Source organism: Neovison vison, chromosome 3, assembly GCF_020171115.1.
Source record: "Neovison vison isolate M4711 chromosome 3, ASM_NN_V1, whole genome shotgun sequence".
Classification (NCBI taxonomy): domain Eukaryota; kingdom Metazoa; phylum Chordata; class Mammalia; order Carnivora; family Mustelidae; genus Neogale; species Neogale vison.
The window spans coordinates 182,065,152-182,087,519 of NC_058093.1; the positions used below are offsets into that span (position 1 = coordinate 182,065,152).

Here is a 22,368-nt window from a genome sequence, read left to right on the forward strand (position 1 = left end):
TCCCTTCCACTTGGGTCATGATCTCGGGGTCCTGGGATTCAGCCCTGCATGTGGCTTCCCAGCAGGAAGCATGCTTCTCCCTCTCCCACTCTTCCTGTTGTATTCCTTCTCTCGCTTTCTCTCTCTGTCAAATAAATAAATAAAACCTTAAAAAAAAAACCAACCAGAATAGCATCAATCTCTCTCAAACTCTTACAAAAAAATAGAAAAGAAGGGAATACTTTTTCTCTCATTTTATGAGACTATCGTTGTCCTGATACCAAGGTCAAGATAAGAAAACTACTAACCAAGATTCCTTATGATACCGATGCAAAAATCCTCAACAAAATACTAGCAAATGGAATTCAGCAGCATGGTGGATAAAAGGATTATCCACCATAACCAAATGGGATTTATCCCAGGCGTGCAAGTAGTTCCACAGAAGTTCAATCAATACACTATGCCATATGAATAGAATAAAGAAATAAAACCCACTTGAGCATCTCAACAAAAAAAAAGTATTTGACAAATTCCAGCACCGTTTCACAATAAAAACAGTAAAAAATTGAGAAATAGAAGGAAATACCTCCGCATGAGAAAAGGCATTATGAAAAACCCACCATTTTCAGTGGTGAAAGACTGAAAGCTTTCCTTTGAAGAAAAGGAATAAGGCAAGGATGCCCACTTTTGTGCCTGTGCTAGAAGTTTTAGTCAGAGCAATTAGGCAAGTTGAAAAGATACCCAAATTGAAAAGGAAGAAGTAAAACTGTTTGCAGATGATCATAGATATAAAAAATGTCAAAGAATACACACACACACACACACACACATACACACTGACTATAAGAGCTACAAAATGAATTCGACAAAGTTAAATTCATAGGAATTCACAAAGTTCAAAATAAACACACAAAAATCAGTCATGTTTCTGTATACCAGCAGTGAACAATCTGAAAAGGAAATTAACATAATGGTTTCATTTATAGTAGGATCCAAAAGAATGAAATACATAGAAATAAATTTAATCAAAGAGGTGAAACTTACACACTGAGAATTAAAAACATTGCTGAAAGAAATCAAAGAAGACCTAAGTAAATATATATATATATATATCTCACAATTATGGACTAGAAGACTTATTATTTTTTAAAGGTAAAGTGTTTTTGTTTTTTTTTATTTTTTTCATAAAGAGAAAAGTTTAACAAAGTCCGTACTCAGTGGCACTTTAAAATAAATCCCTAAAAATCCATCCAATAAGGGGCACCTGGGTGGCTCAGTGGGTTAAGCCACTGCCTTCGGCTCAGGTCATGATCTCGGGGTCCTGGGATCGAGCCCCACATCAGGCTCTCTGTTCAGCAGGGAGCCTGCTTCCTCCTCTCTCTCTCTGCCTGCCTCTCTGCCTACTTGTGATCTCTCTCTGTCAAATAAATAAATAAAATCTTAAAAAAAAAAATCCATCCAATAAGATAAAAAGTTTAACAAATCAGATTATCATAATTTTTATCTTAATTCAGAATTTTATATTTTTTCTTTAAGTTTTTTATTTTACTTATTTTTGTAAACTATTTTATTCATTTATTTGAGAGAGAGAGAGAAGGAGATAGAGTACATAAGCAGGGGGAGTGGCAGAGAAAGAGGGTGAAGCAGGGAACCCAATGCAGGGCTCAATCCCAGGACCCTGAGATCATAACCTGACCCAAAGGCGGTCGCTTACCGACTGGGTCACCCAGGTACCCGTAAAATTTTTTATTTTAATTTATTTAATTTTATTTTAATTCCAGTTAGTCAACATACGGTGTTGTGTTATATTAGTTCCATGTGTACAATATAGTGATTCAACACTTTCATTCTAATACCATATACTCATCAGTACCAGTGTTTCCTTTGAATTTTTGCTTTTATTTTTCTGTCTCAGGAGACATATCTAGAAAGAAGTTGCTATGGCCAATGTCAAAGAAGTTACTGCCTGTGTTCTTTTCTAGGATTTCATATCTCACATTTAGGTCTTCAATCCATTTTGAATTAATTTTTGTGTATGGTGTAAGAAAGCAATCCAGTTTCATTCTTTGGCGTTGTTGCTGTCTAATTTTCCTCTTCAACCATTTGTTGAAGAGGCCGTGGAAGACTTATTATTGTTAAGATGGCAATAATGCCCAAAGTGATGAACAGATTTAGTGCACTTCCTGTCAGAATTCCAATGGCTTTGGCTTTGTTTTTTGCAGAAGTGGAAAAGCCAGTCTTTAAATTCATATGGAACCGCAAGGGGCTCCAAGTAGCTAAAATAATCTTGAAAAAGAAGAACAAAGTTGGAGGACTCAAACTTCTGATTTCAAAACTCACTACAGATCATCGGTAAGCTAAACAGTGTGGTACTGGTGTAAGGAATGTAGACCGAAGGAATAGAATTGAGATTCCAGAAATAAACCCATACATCTATGTGTTAGTGTCTGTGATCACAGGAGTGAGACCTATACAAAGCTTTATACAAGCAAATACAAGCAAAGCTTTATTTCACGCCAAGCATCGAGAATCAAACCGACTGGTTGGGGCTGTCTCTTACAGAGAGAGCAACGACCCCCAGCCTCACAGACTAACTTATAGAGCAAAGGCCATGTGGTTGAGCCTGGCCACACACAGGTGGCCAATGAGATTGTAACACACAGAGAAAGTTGCATAGTCATGCTAGTTCACACACGGGTGGCCAATTGAATTACAGTTCACCCCATAGTAGCTATTTGAACTAGCCTATCACCTTCGTCAGAATTGGTGCCCGAAAGGCCCCCAAAAGGTGGGGCCCACATTCTTTAGGGAGATAGTGATTGGATGTCTCCACCTGGCCTGACTTGTCCTTGCATTCTGGGCTCTGTTATCAGGGACTGGTCGACCATATTTTATTGGTTTCCCCGACTTTTAAGTAAGTTTCTGGGGGGGGGGCAGGGTCAGTTTAAGTTTTACTGCATAAACAACAAAATCACTGTTTAACCAAGATGGAATCACTCTGGCTAAATAGGCCTGTACATATGGACAATCAATTTTTGACAAGAGTGCTGAGATCATTTAATAAGAGGACAGTAGTCTCTTCAACATATTGTGCTGGGACACCTAGATAGCCACTTGTTTCAATGGAACCCTACTTCATACCAGATACAAAAATTAACTCAAATTGGATCAATTACTGAAAGATAAGGTCTAAATCTATTAAGTTCCTAATGGAAAACAGGGTTAAATTTTCATGACTTAGGATTTGCCGATAGATTCTTACACATGACAACAAAAGAGTAAGCAAGAAAAGAAAAAAAATGCATATGTTGGATTCCATTTAAAATAAAAAAATTATGTGCATCAAAGGAAAGTAAAAAGACAACTTACACAACAGGAAGAAGAGATATTTGCAAATCAGATGTCAAGGAAGAATCTAGTATCCAGATATGTAAAATAGACTTACAGATCAAAAACAAAAAGACAGATAACCCAATTTAAAAACAGACAACGGATTTGAATAGACATTTCTCTAAAGACAATATACAAATAGCCAAGAGTGCATGAAAAGATGCTTGACATTATTAGTCAGTAGAAAAATGCAAATTAAAACCGCAGTGAAATACCACTTCACACCCACTAGGATGGCTGTAATTAAAAAAAAAAAGGAAAATGATAAATGTTGAGGATGTGGGGAAATTTTGGAACCTTCATATGTAGCTGGAGGAAATGTAAAATGGTACAGCTGCTGCGGAAAACAGAAGTTTGGCCATTTCTCAAAAAATTAAACAGATCTACCATATGACCCAGAAGTTTCCCTCTGAGGTATATACACAAACAATTGAAGATAGGTACTCAAACAAGTATGTATATGAATGTTCATAACAGCATTATTCACACTAGCCAAAAGGTGGAAACGACCCACGTAGTTTGGATGGATGAATGGAGAAACAAATTGTGATTTATACATATGATGAAACATTACCTTCAAAAAGGAGTGAAGGGACACCTGGGTGGCTCAGTGGGTTAAAGCCTCTGCCTTCGGCTCAGGTCATGATCCCCGGGTCCTGGGATCGAGCCCCACATCAGGCTCTCTGCTCAACAAGGAGCCTGCTTCCCCCCCTCTCTCTGCCTGCCTCTCTGCCTACTTGTGATCTGTGTCTGTCAGATAAATAAAAGAAAATCTTAAAAAAAAAATAAAAAGGAGTGAAATCCTGATACACTATGGATGAACATGGAAAACACTATGCTAATTGAAAGAAGCAGGTCACAAGAGGTCACATATTGTATGATCCCATTTATATGAGATATCTGGAACAGGTAAATCCAGAGACAAAGATCTGTGATTGCCAGGGGCTGTGCGGAGAGGACAATGGGGGAGTAATTGCTTAATGAGCATGGGTTTATTTGGGGATGAAGAAAATAACCTTGGAACTGAACAGAGGACATGATAGCACAATATTGTGAATTACTAATTACTACCTCAACAACAACTGCCACTGGAAAAGACAAGGGTAGATAATTTACACGTTCGATATAGTTTAAACGTGAGGAATTCGTTCCCAAGAGGAAGAGGGTTTACATTGGCAGTATTAATATTTTCCCACCCAAACCACAAAGGACACCTCTGGCTAATGGCATTGAGATAGGAAGCACCCTCACAGGGGTTCTCAGGATTATGTGCAATTTCCAGTGAGTTTCCTGTAATCCCACTTTACCAGCTTCATTACAGATTACTCATGGCATATCTCACAGTCAAGAATCTGTGACTTAGGTGATGCTCACTTTAAGTTTTGATCATGTGAAGGTGGAGGGTGAGACAGGAGGATGGGGAGAAATGTTAGTGTAAAATGTTATGTTTATTAAGAAAATTTTAAGGAGGCCACCTGGGTGGCTCAGGTCATGATCTCGGGGTCCTGGGATTCAGTCTGCATTGCGCTCCCTGCTTGGTTGGCATGGCGTCTGCTTCTCCCTCTGCCCGCCCCCCCACCCGGCTTGTGCACATGAGCCCTCACACTCTCTCTCTCCTTTGCAAAAATAAATAATTAAAACATCTTAACAACAACAACAACAACAACAAAAGAAACGTTTAAGGAAGAATACAAAATAGATACCCTAATCCCTCCACCGAGATTACATCTATTCCTATTTAAAATATATACAAGGAATACTTTGTATAGAATTATGAAATTCAAGTGACACAGGAAGGTACAGAATGAAAAAGGAAGGTTTCTCTATGTTCTTGTGGTTTTTTTTAAGATTATATTTATTTATTTGTCAGAGAGAGACCACCAGCAGAGGAAACAGTAGGCAGAGAGAGAGGCAGACTCCTTACTGAGAAAGGAGCCTGATGTGGGATTTGATCCTAGGATCCTGGGAACTGGGTTTTATCATCATTTACAGCTTTCATGCATTCTACTCCTTGATTGTTTTCCATTCCCCTTTTGTCAGACTGTTCCCTGAAATGTGCACTGCTATCTCACCCTCCAGGACATGACCTCTTGGGGGTCTGTGTTTTCTTTTTTTTTTTGAAAGATTTTGTTTATTTATTTGACAGAGAGCAATCACAAGTAGGCAGAGAGACAGGCAGTGTGGGTGGGGTGGGGGAAGCAGGCTCCCTGCTGAGCAGAGATTCCCGCTGTGGGACTCTATCCCAGGATCCTGAGATTGTGACCTGAGCCACCCAGGCGCCCAGGGGTCTCTGTTTTATTGGAGTTCTCGAAATGTTGTCTTTCTCCTATTAAAAGAGCTGGGGAATAACCATGAAGAGTAAGCCAATTATGATGAAGATTTCCAAAATTTTTTTTCCCAAGCATGGTTACCAGGACTTGATTTCTTGGCCTGGAAAAAAAGAGTGCATAATTTTTACAGTGTGATGGGCATACTAGAAGAAATCTTTAGCGAGTGCTCTTCTCACCTGTAGGGGGCGCAGGTCCTAGTTATTCATTTGGGACACCACAGGGAAACCCACCCAGACGGTGTGACTAGGCCCCAGAATAAAAGGGTGGGCTGAGGAAGTGCTTGACCCTTGGGCTAGTGGGCCGTTGCCTATTTCTTTATTTTCTTCCTACAAGGCCATTGTGTCTCCAAACCGAGCTCCAGATCGAAATGTAGCCTCTAGCTCATCCAACAAACTGGCTTGACTTGAACAGGTTAGAGTGGGGGGGGTAGGGGGTGCTTTATGAATTTGTGGCACATTAATACACGAGGGCACATTTTGGAGATGTATGTTGGCCCCAATACTGGGGATTTATGTTTTGGCTTTTGTGGAGAAAGAAGAAAATAGCATCGTGATGCCCGCCAGTCTTTCTGCTACTGTCTGCTGTCTTACGGGAGCACACACAGCTAGCTAGTTTGGATCAAGAATCAAGAAAAAAGGTAATAGAAAAATCAAGCTCCCCATTTTTTTCTTTTAGTCAGCAAAATGACAGGATGCTCCTGCCGTCTGTGTGTCCTGGCTGACCCTGCGTTCTTGGCCCCCGCAGATACAGTCTGCCATTTAGATCCATTTAACAGAAAAGGATCCTGTCTTGTGGTAGAAGTGTAGGCTTGGCAGTCTCGGGAACTCTGGGAACTCATTCTGAAGTAGACTGATCTTTTTGAGGGAGAGGGCAGGCACATGAAATAGGTACTCTGGGCAGCATTGTACATTTGGGAGAGTCTGTTTTGTGCCACTGTGGGCAAGGCACTAGATTTACAGGTAGAAAACCCAGTTAGGAAGTAGCTGCTAAGGTCATATGGTTAGGTCAGAAATTTGTGCTCTGAGTTCAGAGAAGGTCTGCAATATCTTTCTTGATCTCCAGAGTTGTCCAAACCACTAAGTGAAGAAACATACTTCCTTTGGCTCATCTGAGCAAATTACTATCTGTAAACTTTTGGCCTGGTTGCTTCAATTCGAGCTGTAATCTTCCTGCCAGGTTGAGAGTCAATCCCGTGGGGGAAGTGGGGGCAGAGTATCATTGGTCCCCAGAGTCAAAACGTGAACGGGCACAGGGTCCAAATGGAAACCAGAGGATGACTTCACTCCTGTCTTTCCTAGCACATTTATTTTTTTTTCAAGTTTCTTTAAAAAAAATTATTTATGTAATCTCTACTCCCAATGTGGGGCTCCATCTCACGACCTTGAGATCCAGGATTGCATGCTCTTCTGACTGAACCAACCAGGCACCCCTTTTCTCTCTTTCTCTCTCTTTTCAATAAAGTCAATCGGTTGTATTTTCATAAAGCTAGAGTATAGAAATGAACATTCACTGGCAAATTAGATGAGGCACATCACTTTCCATACTTGGATTCTGAGTACATGCGTAGCAATCATGTCTGTGGCCCACAATGTGGGTGAAATACGCTCAGGTTTAAAATGTGGCCAAGTGAGCCCTCCTGATGCTCCGGCCAGAGACAGGTGACTTCGCTGTTGGCATGGCTGGACATCAGTGGTGGAGGTCTTTTCCAGGCTCGGCGTGTCACCTGTTTCTGGGTAAGAGAAATCATTATTCTGATGTATCATTCTCCGGCCACTGTGATAGAGCGAGTGCGTGTAAAAAAACTGTGTGTGACGATGTGACAAAGAAGTGAAGGAGTCGAATGGAGAGGGGTTTGGTGATGATGTAAGGTGACCAGGGCTTATCTGGAAAGTTCTTAGGGATGTTTCCCTGTGTGTGTGTGTGTGTGTGTGTGTGTGTGTGTGTGTAACTTCAGATGGGGTAACCCACTGCTGTACCAAGGCCTCAGGAAGATAAGGAACCTCCTGCGGTTAGTAGTAGCCCTGAGCGTGTTGTCTCGGGGGTGCTTCCTTCCTTCTTCCTTCTGAGGGAGGGAAAAGATGGCCGCCCCCAGCTTCCGCCTCATGTGACACAGTTGTAGCTTCTGGGAGCTTTGTCTCTTTGTGTCTCCTGGCCTCTGTGTGGAAGGACACACTGAGACTCCCTTCCCAAGTGTGGTTATTAGAAATCTCTCTGTGGTGTCAGTGGGGCTTTTTTGATGAACAGAAATGTGAAATCAGTTCACCAGCTTCAACATCCAGTAGATCTCTGGGCTTTGGTGGCATAGTATTGAGAAGATCCTGATGGACATGTCATTCTTTTAAAGTTGTGTTTCTGTATACATTTCTTATGTTGTGTAATATCTGAGTACAGTAGCACATGTACACAGGGTGTAAGTAAATATACACATATTAGAGGATGCATGCAATGATTGCAGTGCTGGTATATGAAGTTCAAATACGCACTGATCCCTTAAATTATCATGAGCAGGAAGGTGGCCTGTGCTGCGAGATTATCCCATTGTCTATTCTTATTTGTATTAAATTATTTTTTTAATATCAAAGTTGACCAAAATTGTTGGTTTATAAGTTACAGACAGCCTGTCACTTCACTTTGAGGTTTCTCAGCTCTGGACTTGTTCTTCCCCAGCGTTTGAAGGTCCCACATGCTGAGGTTCTATAAGGTTTTGTTGCTCATCTTAGGGCTCAGATGTGGCCTGAAGATGGTTTAGTGATAGGGAAGGAAATTACCAGGACATAGAGGCCTGGAATTGGCCTTACTCCATTCCAGCGTGACTGTGAATTATGCCGGTCCTCAAGTTCTATATCCATAAAATGGGAATAATGACCTCAGAGTCACTATGAAGGTCAAATTCAGTAGTAAATCCTAGTCTGCTCTACGAACCACAGAGCCTTTAGAGTGTAGGTTAAGGTAAAGAGAGGCCATTGTTTTAGCTCCTCATGAGCTGTTGACAAAGGGCATATTTTTACACATCATGCCTTTGGGGAATTGTGGGGTGCCAAGGAACTCAACACTGGCTCTGAGAAGTCATACCCTAGGGTGGAGAGAGAGCGTTCCCATGTATGGTGCACTATTACTTGTCTCTCTGTGTTGTGAGGATGAATTCAGGACGAAAGCCCACCTCTTCTGGGCTGCTAAGGCCTTGAAGTCTGCCTCCATTTCTTGTTCCCATTGTGTAACCTGTGCACTTATGAGATAAGAGCTGTCCCACTGAGGGACACCTGGGTGGCTCAGTTGGTTGGGCATCTGCCTTTGGCTCAGGTCATGATCCCTGAGTCCTGGGCTCTAGCCCTGCCTTGGGCTCGCTGCACAGTGGGGAGTCTGCTTCTCTCTCTGACCCTTACCCTGCTAGTGTTCTCTCTCTCTCTCTTTCTCTGTCTCTCAAATAAATAATTAAAATCTTTTTAAAAAAGAGAGAGATCCTATTAAATTTCCAGTGCCTGACACAGGGCTGGATATGACTTAGGCATGCAGGGTGCTCAGAGCAGCAGAAGAATGATTATCATACCTGTTTGCATCTCTGGGCTTGTCATAGGATTGGGAACCCAGATGGTGTTAAATCAAGAGGCAGTAGGTTGGGATGGAGGTCAAGAGCTAGGGTTTCTGAGGCATGGGCCTGTTCAGTTGCTAAGCCCGTTTCCCAACTGTGAGGGGTGATAATAGCACAGCTCTCATTGAATTGGGTTGAAGATTAAATGAGATGATGCAGGGGAACAGCACAGAATCTAGCCTAACACAATGTCAACTATCATCATTGTCATTATGAATAACGGACCGCCATTATTAAAAGCTCATTGATATTGTGATTTGGAACTTGGAAGCCCAGAAGCTCCATTTTTGCCTTGATGTCTTTAACTGTCCTCCATTTAATTTTCCCTTAGTCACCATTTTTGTTGGCGATGCCAATTTCCACTTACCTGGACCAGAGCACTGACTTTTTAGGGCAGGCTCACTTCAGTGCCCTTGATATTAAATCTCTGTCGGTGGGAACTTCTTCTTCTTCTTTTTTTTTTAAAGATTTTATTTATTTATTTAACACAGAGAGAGCACAAGTAGGGGGAGCGGCAGGCACAGGGAGGGAAGAAGAAGGCTCCCTGCTGAGCAGAGAGCCCAGTGTGGGACTCCATACCAGGACCCTGTGATCATGGCCTGAGCCGAAGTCAGACATTTCACCACCTGAGCCACCCAGGCGCCCCCCGGTGGGAACTTCTTACCCTCTGGCAAGGTTTTAGATTAGTTTTCCATGCCAGAGGGGTTGCGGGTGTTATTTATTTTTTTAAGATCAGGATTGTACCATAGCATTAAGGACTTGAGGTTGTCTCCACAATTTAATATCCAGCACAGCAGTGAAGGGCAGATCGGCAGTTACTTGCTTTCTTCATGACCTTTGGCTGGTCTTTGGCTGGGAGCAGTTGAGGACACGGTCCAGGAGAGCAAATTGCATTTGGAGTATATTTCCATGGCTTTCCTGCTTATTATCAACATCACACCCACTCAGGTTGTTCCTGGGAAATTTGTCCACATCTGAGTGTCTGTCTTTATCTGCAAACACACTCATTCTCTCCCATTTGGATGATAATAGAACAGAGGTGCCTCATCTTTGATCTTGGCAGCTTGGGCAATGGTAGGGAGGTGGGGGGTTTCTGCTGACCTCTGCTTAGAGGCTGCTATATGCGGTGGAGTCTTCAGGAAGCCGTGCTGTAGGCAGTTTTGTGTTTCCTGGTCACATTCTTAAACTAAGGATACTATTTTAGCATTTATCTCCAAAGAGCATAGACCCAAAGTGAGGGTGGTAGTAATGCATCGATGACTTTTATTTGTATTTTGTAAAGTCTCTTAAGCACGTGTGGAAGTGAGATGAATCAAAACCAGAATCTAAGCCATGAGAAAGTCAGGCTAGCATAGTAGCTAGTGATGGGGGGTGTTTCTGCTCACACTCCAAAGGCCAACTGCCCTTCCTCTGACACACTCCCTTCCTTTCTTGCAAGTGCCTTTCCTGTCTCAAATGTGCTAATCGAGGCCTAGACTCGATATATTTGAACTTCGTAAGTACAGGATGTTTCCTAATACATCGTGGGTCGAGACTGTTCTTTTGTTGGAACCATGATAGGATAAGGATGGTGGCTTGGTTGTGAGCAGGCAGTCATCTCCCCGGCTGCTGCTAATGCAGCCTGTAAGCATGTGTGCACCTTGTTTGATTAAATCATACTTGCTGTCAGCTACTGTCTTGATTAAGGGATCACTACTGGTGGCTGTATTACACCAAATCTTGGCAGGGTGATCCAAGAAGTGCTGAGTGTTCATTCTTAGGCGTGAGGTGGCCCAGGGTGCTGACTTTTCAAGGTGACTATAGTTGGGATGTATGAACTCTTTCTTCTGTCTGCCCTGCAGAATTGAACCTAGGGTGCAGGCCAAGGTCTTCTAGAGTCTTAGCACTGACATGATAGACTCTGCGCGTCATCACCTATGATGGCGCATAGTAGGTTCTCAGTAAAAATGCAGCCAATGAAAGAGCAGCCTTCTAAATGGCCTTTGTTTCCTCCTTGGGTTTCCCTCCAGTCCTCTTCAAGCTCCGCAACTGGATGCTTTTATTGGTTGTCCTCAGACAAATTTTGGACTCCTTACCGAGGTTAGGACAATGTCCTTGGCCTGTGAGTATCCCGGGGTCTGTTCTGCTGGAGTGACGCTATTTGTGCTAGTGGTTCCATCATCATGATGTTGCTCCTGCTGGCCTGACCTCTCTCCAGCCTGTGGAATATTTGCTTGCATTCTCTTGCACCTGTTTCTAGGTACTTCTTTCTGGTGGGTGTGTCAGCATTAACTGAAAGGTTAACTGAGGCGTTAACTGAAGTGTTCCTTCAGGGACGCAGAGCTACTGTGTTGTGGGAAGGGATTCATGGTGGTTGTCACACTTGATACCGATACCTGGAAGAAGGAGCTTGAAAATCAGAGGAAACCACTCGAAACAGAGAAGTGACAGCATGGTGATCGGGTGGGGCTGTCACGGAAACTCTGAGAAGCTGACACAGCCAACAGCAAGTGGTCCGCAGCTCGCTGTTCTGTGGACAGCTGCTGCCTCTCACCTACATCTGGTGGGAGGCCTTGGGGCCACAGGCAGGAGAAGAGGTGGATACAGAAGTGGGCTCAGCTGGGAATCTTCTTCCACCTGTGTGTTGAAGACCTTCAGTGGTGCAACAGCAATCCTCGGCTTCTGGCAAATTCCCCTTTTGGCCAGTTTGAACTCAGAACCCTATGGAGAAAGGGATCCTGGGAAATGTCATCCCTGCTTTAGCCAGTAGGATGATCCAGCACGGTGCAGAGCAGACCGGTGTAACAGAGTCTGTGTGGGGTGTGGATGCATGTGTGCATGCGTGTGCCGATGTGCACGTTTGTATGCATGCGCACGCATGCGTGGATGTGGGTGTATGGGGCGTGTGTCACGGGCATGCATGTGCTTCAGGTCCCCTGCGGAAAAATGTGTGAGAATATCAGAAGCACGGAGCTAGAGCCTCTGGATTAGAGAGCTTCTTTAAGCCTCTGACTGGGTTGTAGTCAGAGCAGGATGGGCAGGAAAGGCCAGAGGAAGGGGCAGAAGGGGCTTCTGCTAGTCCCTGGGCTCTCCATCCACATGGTCATGGGAGCTGCTGGCATCTTTGCCTTCCAGGGGAAAAAAACCCCTCAAACCTCCACTAAATTCAGTTTTTGGACAAACTTACTTTTTCCCTTCTCTGCTCCTGTTGCTAGAACTCAGCTCCCCCACCTCTCTTCCTCCCTTCTCCAGTCCTACTCCCTGACTTGCCTGGCGAATGCATCCTTTTGGTTTCAGACTTAACGTCCCTGCCTCCAGAAAGCCTTCCCTGAGCTCTCAAATGTGGGTTTGATGTCCCTTTGGTTCCTCATCCGAGCCCTTACCATGTATGGTATGTGATACTCTCCGGTTTACTTGTCTCTTCTTCCATGGACCAGGAGTTCGGGGTGGGGCGGGGTGGAGTGGGTAGGGACAGATGATCTTGCTGGGACTTACCAGCAAGCACCATTTCTTCCCTTCCTGATGTCATACAGGTGATAAGGGCTGGCCTTTCTGATTCTAGGTTCTAAGCTGTGTGTGTGAGCATGCATGCATGCTTATGTGTGTGAGTGGGTGCGTGTGTGAATGGTTCATCCATTCCCCTGTGGGGTTGACCAGTTGACCACCACTGTGTGTGTGTGTGTGTGAATGGTTCATCCATTTCCCCATGGGTTGACCAGTTGACCATCACTCTGTGTGTGTGTGTGTGTGTGTGTGTGTGTGTCTGTGTGTGTGTGTGAATGGTTCATCCATTCCCCTGTGGGGTTGACCAATTGACCACCACTCTGTGTGTGTGTATGTGTGTGTCTGTGTGTGTGTGTGTCTGTGTGTCTGTGAATGGTTCATCCAGCCCCCCGTGGGGCTGACCAGTTGACCCACTACTGGTAGGACCTCTGCTTTGAAAGTGGAGCATGGAGGGTGGGACCTCAGGACAGTGCACCTTACAACATCTTCAGAGCTCACCAGATTGTTTGGGTGGGTGGGAACAGGAAGCAAGGTGGTAGGAGATTACCAGAGATTAAGCAGCACTGGTCTTGAAATCAAGCAGTGTGCGGATTTGAGATGGACAATCAGTGGTAGCTTTGTTCTTTCTACGTTCTGGATCCAGTGTTGCCTTGAATACAGGCATTCAGAGAAGGGGAGGGGCATAGCCTGAAACGGAGATGCTCAGTGTTCAAAATGGAGTTGGGGGGCGTCTATGGATTCAGCAGAACTTACGAATATTTAGGTCATAAGTAACAGTGAGAATCTGATGAGGGACCTTCTCATCAGAAAATGCTTACCTACCCGCAAAGGTAATGTGTGATTTTGGGGATGTCAGTTGCTTGACACTCATGACTCATGCCGCAAAAGGGTGACAGGAGTGAAGAGACAATGTGCTCATCTGGGGTCAAGCGGCTGTGGGCAGAGAGGAGAGGCTCACTCTTTCAGAATACAGCTGTGCCCTCACCGAGCTGCAACTTGACTTTGGCCTGGTTACAGAGGTGGGGAAAATAACACGAGGCCATCAGATTCTGACAAGGACATAGTGCCCTGGCCGGTCTTCGGGTGCTGCAGCTCTGGTGTGCTCTGATGTGTTGACGTGTCTGCTGTTAAGATAGTGTCTGTGCATGTGTGTATGTGTGAGAAGCCCCCTGACTGGAGAGGAGAGGTTGTGCCTATATTTGCCTTGCCTTTTATCTGAGACTTACCATTACACATTTTCTCCACAGAGATTTAGGATTGATTTAATGAGCCGTTCTTCAGAACAGTCATGTTCTGAAGGCCCAGAAATGAGGAAACCAGGACCCCGGATGTGTCCTTCACACTTCCTTTTTCCCTCGGTCTTCCCACTCTTGAGCACCAACCATCGAGGCCTTGGTCTGACGGTTGGGTAGGAGAACATTCCTACACTTCCCCTAAAGTGTCTTGTTACGGCTCCTAAGGACAATAGTGAGGGCATGTGGATGGAGGAAGAGGGGAAGAACCGAAACAGCTCCCGCCCCACCCACTGGTGCTCGAGTCCCTGCTGACTCACTGTGTGGAAATGATCCTAAATGAAGGAGAACATTTCTAATGACATGAAAGGGCACTCAATAAAATAATGCAGCCCTACACAGGGTGCTGTGTGAATGGTTGCTCAAAGCAACTCTGAAATGTCTAGAATGAGATCTTAAAAGCAAATTCTGAAAGCTCCCATTCTCTGCTTTCTGATTTTCCATGCTGTGATCTTTTCCCTAGAGGTTTACCCTTGAGATTGAATTATTGCTTTACATTGTAGGTCTTTATCTCCCATAACTGTATTTGCTGACTTTGGATTTACTCTTGTGGCTTAAGTCATGCTAAAAATAGGCTTTGTCAATTAAAGTCACGTAGTATCTTTCTCTCCCTCATGGGCCTGAGACTGGGCTCCTGGAGGAGGACTCGGAATCCCTCCTCTCGGGGCAGAGCCTCGTGAGTCCCGTGTAGCTTTGCTGTCATCATGTGTCTGGGCCACCCTCTCATACTCCTGACCTGCCCTCAACTTTCACTTCCCACTCTGCGAAGGAGGCATAGCTCTCCTTCATCAGGGTTGCTGCTTGGATGAAATAAATTTGGTTCAGAGTCTGTGCTTAATATATGCAGTCTGCTACATCTGTCTTAGCTGTCCACTGCCATGTAACAAGTTGCACCAAAATTTAACAGCTTGAGACAGCATGCACTGAATATCTCATCATTTTGTGGGTCAGTAATCTGGGCTCAGCTTCATGGGTCCTCCAGCTCAGGGTCGCTTAGAAGGCTGCAGTCAGGTTTCAGCTGGGGCTGTAGTCACCTTGGAATGGGACGGGGGCAGGGTCTTCTTCCAAGCTCCCTTGGTGGTTCCTGGCACCGAGACCCCCTGCAGACCTGCTTTGAGGCTTTGGCAGCCGCTGTGGGCTCAATCCTCTTTCAGTTCCTGTGTCATGGTCCCCCCAGGCATGGTGGCTTGCTTCCTCAGGAGTGTCAGAAAGAGGGCAATTTTTGTAACCTAACCCCAGGAATGACTGTCTTTTTTTTTTCATATTTTGTTTTTTCAAAGCAAATCATTAGGTCCAGACCACATACAGGGAACCAAATATGGGGGCAAAAGAGGGGGGATGGGGATCATTGGGAACGATTTTAGAAGCTGGCTACTACAATTATGACCATTACTTATCTTTATTTGCGAGCTCTGCAAATCGGGAACAGCAAATATTGAGTGTTTTGTCAGAAAAATTCCAGAATATAATAAAATCTGATGTTTGGTGCTTGGTGCCTGTGTAGCCCAAGTATTTCATGAGATCAGTGTATTGTCCCTCTATGAAGAGGGGAGCCTATGCCATTGTCATTTGTCCAGTGACTGTCTTGCCCACCAGAGAGCCCACACATAGGTCGCTTATGAGGAAAGAAAGGTGGACAAGAGACAGTTGGCTCCTTGGGCAGGAAGTACAATTTAAGTAAAAGATTGTGTTAACTTTTTTTTTTTTTAATTTAAGTGGTTAAGGTCACACCTTCTAAGATTCATTAGATAAACTGAAATTTCTGCTTAGCTGCCCAGAGTGTGTACACAAGGACAAACTGCTCTCTGAGATATGCCAAGAAGCAGGGGGGCTGTTATAAGAATAACAGAAGTAAAGGAACTAGGGAACTGCCCTTCCTCTTTTTAAAGAGTGTCTTCCTTCTTCAGCTTATCTGCGAAGTAAGGCAGGGGGAGAGATGGTGACCGAGAGGACTGCTTTAGGAACTGGGGAAGTAGAGGGACGGAGGCCCTGGTACTCTTCTTTCCTCATCTCCACTACGGCCATGTCTTTGGCTTCCCTGAGACTCCAACAGGCGCTCCACTCCACCACTGGGACCAGAACATCCATTCCTGAAAGATGTCTAAACTTCAGAATCCACAAGATCTGCCAACCCTGGAAGAGCGAGAGACAAATAAATTTAACAACAGTAGAAAGGGGATGGTAGTTTTAAATATCATAAATATTTTCTTCCTAACATTGGTTTCTTTGGGGTTGGATGATGTCCCAGAAGCATGACCATCTCTTCTTTTTAAACACTTACCTAAGGGGCGCCTGGGTGGCTCAGTGGGTTAAGCCTCTACCGTCGGCTCTGGTCATGATCTCAGGGTCCTGGGATCGAGCCCCGTATCAGGCTCTCTGCTCGGCATGGAGCCTGCTTTCCCCTCTCTGCCTGCTGCTCTGTCTACTTGTGATCTCTCTCTCTGTCAGATAAATAAAATCTTAAAAAAAAAAAATTTAAACACTTACCTAAGAGTCATAGAAGATCCTGGGTGGAGTCTTAGCCTCAACACCCACGTCCTTACCTTATTCAGGTTCCTGCAATTCTTTCCTATAACAGGAGGATGCTAAGGTTTAATCCAATGTGACCAGAGATATGAGGAGAAAAGGCCGTTTAACCTTTCCACAGACAATAGAAACAGACCTACAGAAGACGTGGATAATGGAATGATCAGATGTGGACTTTAAAATATGTAAAATATAAATATGTTTAATATGTTCAAGGAAATAAAATCACAATCCCAAGATTTAGCAAGCAATCGAAAACTAAAAAAGGAAAATTTTATGACAAAAAATACAATAACTGATCAATAAATGGGATTACTATCAGGTTAGATACATGGGTACAAAGAACTAGAAATTAGATCAGAAGATCTCCAAACTGATATTGAATATGAAAAATAGAGAAATATGGAAAATAGAGAAAAGAATATAAGAGATATATAGAAGAAGGTGAAAAAGTTGAGTATGAGCTTATCTAGCATCCCAGAAGGAGAGAAGAGAGAATAGAGCAGAAGCAATACTCAGAGAGATAATAATGGATACTTTCCATACGAAATGCCTAGCTTGGTGCCTGGACCTTTTTATGTGCTCAGTAAATGTCAGCTTTTCTTATTGTCCATATTACTATTTTGCTCGATTCTCTTCCTATGGAAGATTTGTGCTATTGGCAATATTGCCGGAGTCCAAATCTGCTAGACCATTTGTTCAACAAAGATCTCTTTAGTCTCCCAGGGTGTTCTGCTTGCACTGAAAGCCTGAGCATCTGGTTCTCACTGACTACAATCCCCAGTTGGAAATTAGAGTAAGTTTTCCCATGGAAACAGTAAGTTCCCCTCTAGATATAAACAGAGATCAGATTCCTCCAAAGTAGAGTGCTATAGTTCAGTGGCAAGTTTGGGAAATAATCATTATTTATTTACAGCATTATTTCAACAGAAAAATGCTCTCTGAATTTCAAATGATGAGCCAGCAAATGCGGTGTTAGAAGACGGCCATTGGTTGTGTGTCTGATGTATTGGCCATTTTCTGAACAATGACCTCGGTGCGATCACTCTAACCTCCTGTCTTTGATTCGGTTGTGAAGTTTAAGTCTGAGCCTACGTGTCCTGACTGCAGGAATTGGGCTTAATTTTCTCATCTCCCGTCCTTGCATGTTGCTGACGGAACAGGCAGTGGATGAGGATGGAGGCATGTCTTCTGGAGAGAGTTGGTTTGGCTGGTGAATAGAGCCTTGGGTGTGAGGAAGGGGGTGTCTGAACCTTGATGATGCTTTTACTAGTTTTAGGACCATAGACCATGGTTTCCTTACATGGAAACTGCGGACAATGCCTTCTGTCCTCTGCTTTACAAAGGGCTGTTGTGAAGACTCAGTGAGAGAGAGTAAGTGAATACATGTGTTTCTGTTCCCTTTGGAGCCATTTAATTATCTCCTTCTTGTGGCTTTCCCGCTCCTCGTTTCTGCTTATTTCTTTCTACCCTGGGGGATATTTTTATATATTTCTTGGTCCCCTTTTGCACCCCAAACAATGACCTCTTATTCTCTGTATGTGGACTTCACATTATTCTCATATACATCTAGAGAACTGTGGATGTTTGCAAGCTTTGTTCATTACTACCCAAGGGGCATTGATTTACATACATGAATTCATTTATGCTGTTGGGGCACCTGGGTGGCTCAGTCGGTTAAGTGTCTGCTTTTGGCTCAGGTCATGATCCTGGGATCCTGGGATCAAGCCCTAGTTCTGTCCAGCTCCCTGCTCAGCGGGGATCCTGCTTCTCCCTCTGCCCCTCCCCCTGCTCATGCTTCTCTCTCTCTTTCTCAAGTAAATAAATAAAATCTTTTCAAAAACACACTTATGCTATTTACATGCTTAAAATGTCTCTAAGCATTTTTGTCCCCGTGAGGTAGATAGAGAAAAGAGTGACTCTCAGACTCGGTGCAGAACCCACCTTTTTCAATATGAGACAATTCAGTTTCCTTTTGTCGCATACGTAGTTAGGTTCCCTTTGTAAATTGATTTTGAGACGTTTGTTATAATGCACACCGTTGACATGTTTCAAAATAACCATGACAAAGGCACAGCAAAGTTGTCTGTGGGATTGCTCAGGGGCTTTTAATTTATATTGGATTTTCCTCAAATAATTTTGTGGTGTGCTTTCCTAAATACAGTGAGATGTCTACAGTTGGATTTTCTTGCCTTGCTAGTTCAAATTTTTCCCAGAACAGAGCATGAAGGCTGAAATTTACTCTGTTTGGACAGTGGTCTCACCCCACCGAAGGAAATCTTGTAGAATGTGTGATAATAAAACAAACACATTATAGATTCAAATTTAATCATGTTTTTTGCTTTCACGGCACTTATTTTTTTTTTTTTTTTTGGTAGTGGTAACTGTGATTTGTAAATATCGAACCCTTTTCATTTCAGTGCCAAAGATATTTTGGGCTCAGGGGCAAACAGGCCCATTAAGTCTGTAATTCCAATAAGCCTTTAAATGTCATCCAGGAACAAAGTACTTCAGTTCCCCTGTGGAAAGGGTGTTGCAGAGACAGAACCGAGGTGATGCTGGGAGTTCTCCACGGAGCTTACTGGCAGCTCTGGGGGGTGACGTGCAGTGTTTTGACCTTGAGTCCTTAGTCTGGCCAATTGAGGTCCCTCAGAAGCAACGGCTCGACTGTGTGATTGGAATATTCTGCCCGTTGCTTTGTCATAAATTCCAAGCAGAGGAGTGGAATGGGGGTGTGTATCTTCTCCCCCTTAGCCAAAGCTTTAAAAAGAAGATACTTGGTGGGTTAATATGGAATTTGTGCCACCTTTCTGTGGGGTTTCTTCAGAATTAGGTGCAGACTGCAGAGCTTCTAGGATTGGAATATGCTTGACAGAGCGTATTCATTTAGGTCGCTACTGTTCTGCTTTCTCTTCTGGGTGGTTCCAGGGTTTGGGGAAGGACAGGTGGTGCCATTGAGGAGTCCTGGCTGGGGTGGTGGAGACCTGGCCCCTGACCCAGGGCGTGGTGGTGAGGCCCTGACCCAGGCACAGGAAACGGAAATCATCTCTTCCATGACCTCATCTCTTCAACAGCAGCACACACTTCCTCTAGACGTTTCTTCCCCAACTGCCCCGAAGTGGAACTAATAAGCAGGCACACACAACACTGTCCCAAATCACTAGTCACTGCTCTTCACCTGTGCCTGCTGTTATATCCACAAGGCCATCTCGTGCATGCAGAAGGGCATGCCCAGTGTCCTTGAAGAGAGACCTTTGCTCCACTGGGTCAGACTCTGCAGTGTTCTCAGCTTTCCGTACTTTGGGGTTCGAAGATCAAGCCACTCACCATCCCATGGTTCTGCCAGTGTCTCTATTATTTTCCTCCATCCATAAAATCTGGCTGGCCTCCACGGTCCTCCTAAATTCCTAACTGAACTCCTTATCAATGTGTAAGCACTTAAGACTTTTCAGAAGTGCATAAGTCTAAACACTCAAATTAGTGGATGCCTGGTAAAAACCTCTTGTCATGTGGGTTCTCTCAGATTCCTTGACCAGAGACAGATGCTGAAATGATCATTTCCATAGTTCACATGATGGGCAGATCATCTTCTGCTTCTTTGACATTTTGATTGGCATGAAATTGAAGCTTAAGAGATTCCTGTCTGTGCCACAAGTTATTTAATTTATAGTGGTTTTGGGGGGCCATTTCTGATTTCTGTAAATAATACTTCCATGAACTTTTGTGCTTATTATTTTTTTTTCTTCTTTTAGCTACATTCCTAGGAATGGAATTCCTGAGTCTGTGATTCTTGGTCTAGCTTGTCATTTCCTTTCCACAGGAAGCACTTTGGCTTTAATGTGCTCTGTGAGTTTGGAGAGGAGGAGACGGTAGAAGCATGTTGACTGTTGGGAAGAGTAAGGCAGTGGTAAAGGATGGTCATTTGTTCTGGGAACACACAATGCTTGAGTCATACCGACTGTCTGCAGAGCTGAGTTGCAAAGGTTTTGAGGTCCTTTTTAGGTTCAATAAAATAATACATTCTCAACTGATGAGTGATGTCTTCCATGAAAACAGGCGAGGTAGGGGTGGTATATTTGCCTAGGACCTGTTGTTCTTTATGTTGAGGGGTAGGAGCACCTCCTTGAAGCCCGTCACAGTGTCCACGAGGGAACCAAGGGATGCCTTGTGTTTGAGGATAGCAGCTGCAAGTCTGCGGTTTGTGATTTCATAATCACAGATTTACACGTGATTAATAAATGTGACCGTTCAAATAGCCGATATTGTCATGTCAGAGTAAGTGGTGGTTCTCAGAGGATTGCGTTCTTAGCCCCAGATCGTGACTTATATGGAAGGCATATCACTGAAGGCATCCATTTTCCTGTGAGTAGATGGAAACGATCGCTGGGCCTCTCAGCGTGGGTTTGATACCAACCACACAAATGAGAATACAATAACACATTGATTACCCCCCAGGGATGATTCTACTGAACTTTCTTCCTGGTTTGTGGAATCAGAATTGGTTTTATTCTAGTCCCTTTCCAGTAGCTGGTAGTATGTCTGCCTTTCATTACAGGCCAAACCCACCAGATCTCTTTCAAGGACACACAATGTTACAATGGAAGGCAGTGATCCAGGAATACAAATACTCCTTGGGAGTTCTAGGAGACGGACTTTTGGGGGAAGAAATTTGCATTTGGCAAGGAGATTGATTTAACCTGGTGAGCACCTTAAGAGGATCTCACCGGAAGTCAGAAAATTAGGTTCTGACTCGACCAGCCAGCTGTGTGACCCTGAGGAAGTCCCACAGCTTCCTCTTTTGAAAAACTAGGAGCCTGGACAAGATGGACTCTGAGAGTCTCATAATCTTGTGAAACGGAAAAATATCTGCAGAGAGGAGTTTCCTTCCGTCCCTGTAAGCCCACTAAAAATAAAATGGCCTTTTAGAGAACAGTGGGCAGCTGCGGCCTCCCCCACCTTGGCCTCTCTTTCCTCACGGACGACTTTCTTCACTCAGTCAGGCTTTCAGCTTTTCCTGATTTAACCCTGTATGTTTTTGCGTGCTTGAGACCTGACTCAGTGTCGCTTCCCTCTTGGGTATGTGTCACCCGGTGAACGGGGTTCCTGCAGGAAGAGGAACTCACAAAGGCGGGAGAGTCAGGAAAAGCGCCTTGTCTCCCAGAGGCAGGCTCCCTCACAATCCTAGAGCAGGGCCTTCCCCTGGTGGCCAGCGGGGGAACTGCAGTCGCCCCCTGAGGTCATTTCTGGAACAGCGCAAAGCCACTGGCCACAGAGGGTGATTTGAAGCAGTTCTTTAATGAGAATATTGTGTTTTGTGAGACAGACTTAAATTTTGCCTTTCCTTTTTTTTCTTTTTTTTTCCTGTCACATAGATGACAGAGAAAAAGAAACTTCGAGAGGGGAAATGTAAAAAGAAAAAAAAACACGGAGCATAGTTTGGCTGAAGGGATGAATTGTTCAGTCTTAATTTGAGTAGGCTTGCTGCCTTAACTCTTCAGAAAAGCTGGTATTTTAAGCCTGAGTTATCTGTGGAAGATGATGAGTTGAAAGGAATCGTTTCCAGATGGCTTTTGAATTTTTCATTCTCAAGGGCATTTTGAGGGTGGGCTTTGCAGGTTGTGTTGGGGATCTGGAGCTGGTGTTCAGAGCAGAGTCCTTGCGTGGGATGAAAGGAGAGACCCAGAATGTGCTTCCTAGAGCAGAGGCCTCATCATGAGGCACATGGTCTCGCCAAAGCCTGTACCCCAGGGGCCCCTCACTCACAGAGAGTTAAGAGCCA

General features: G+C 44.1%; 1 protein-coding gene across 1 annotated transcript in view; it reads left to right on the forward strand.

Moving 5' to 3' along the window:
• The window catches only part of RAB31 (RAB31, member RAS oncogene family), a 129,740-nt gene that overhangs the window by 30,689 nt on the left and 76,683 nt on the right, over nucleotides 1-22,368 (forward strand). The window lies entirely within an intron of this gene.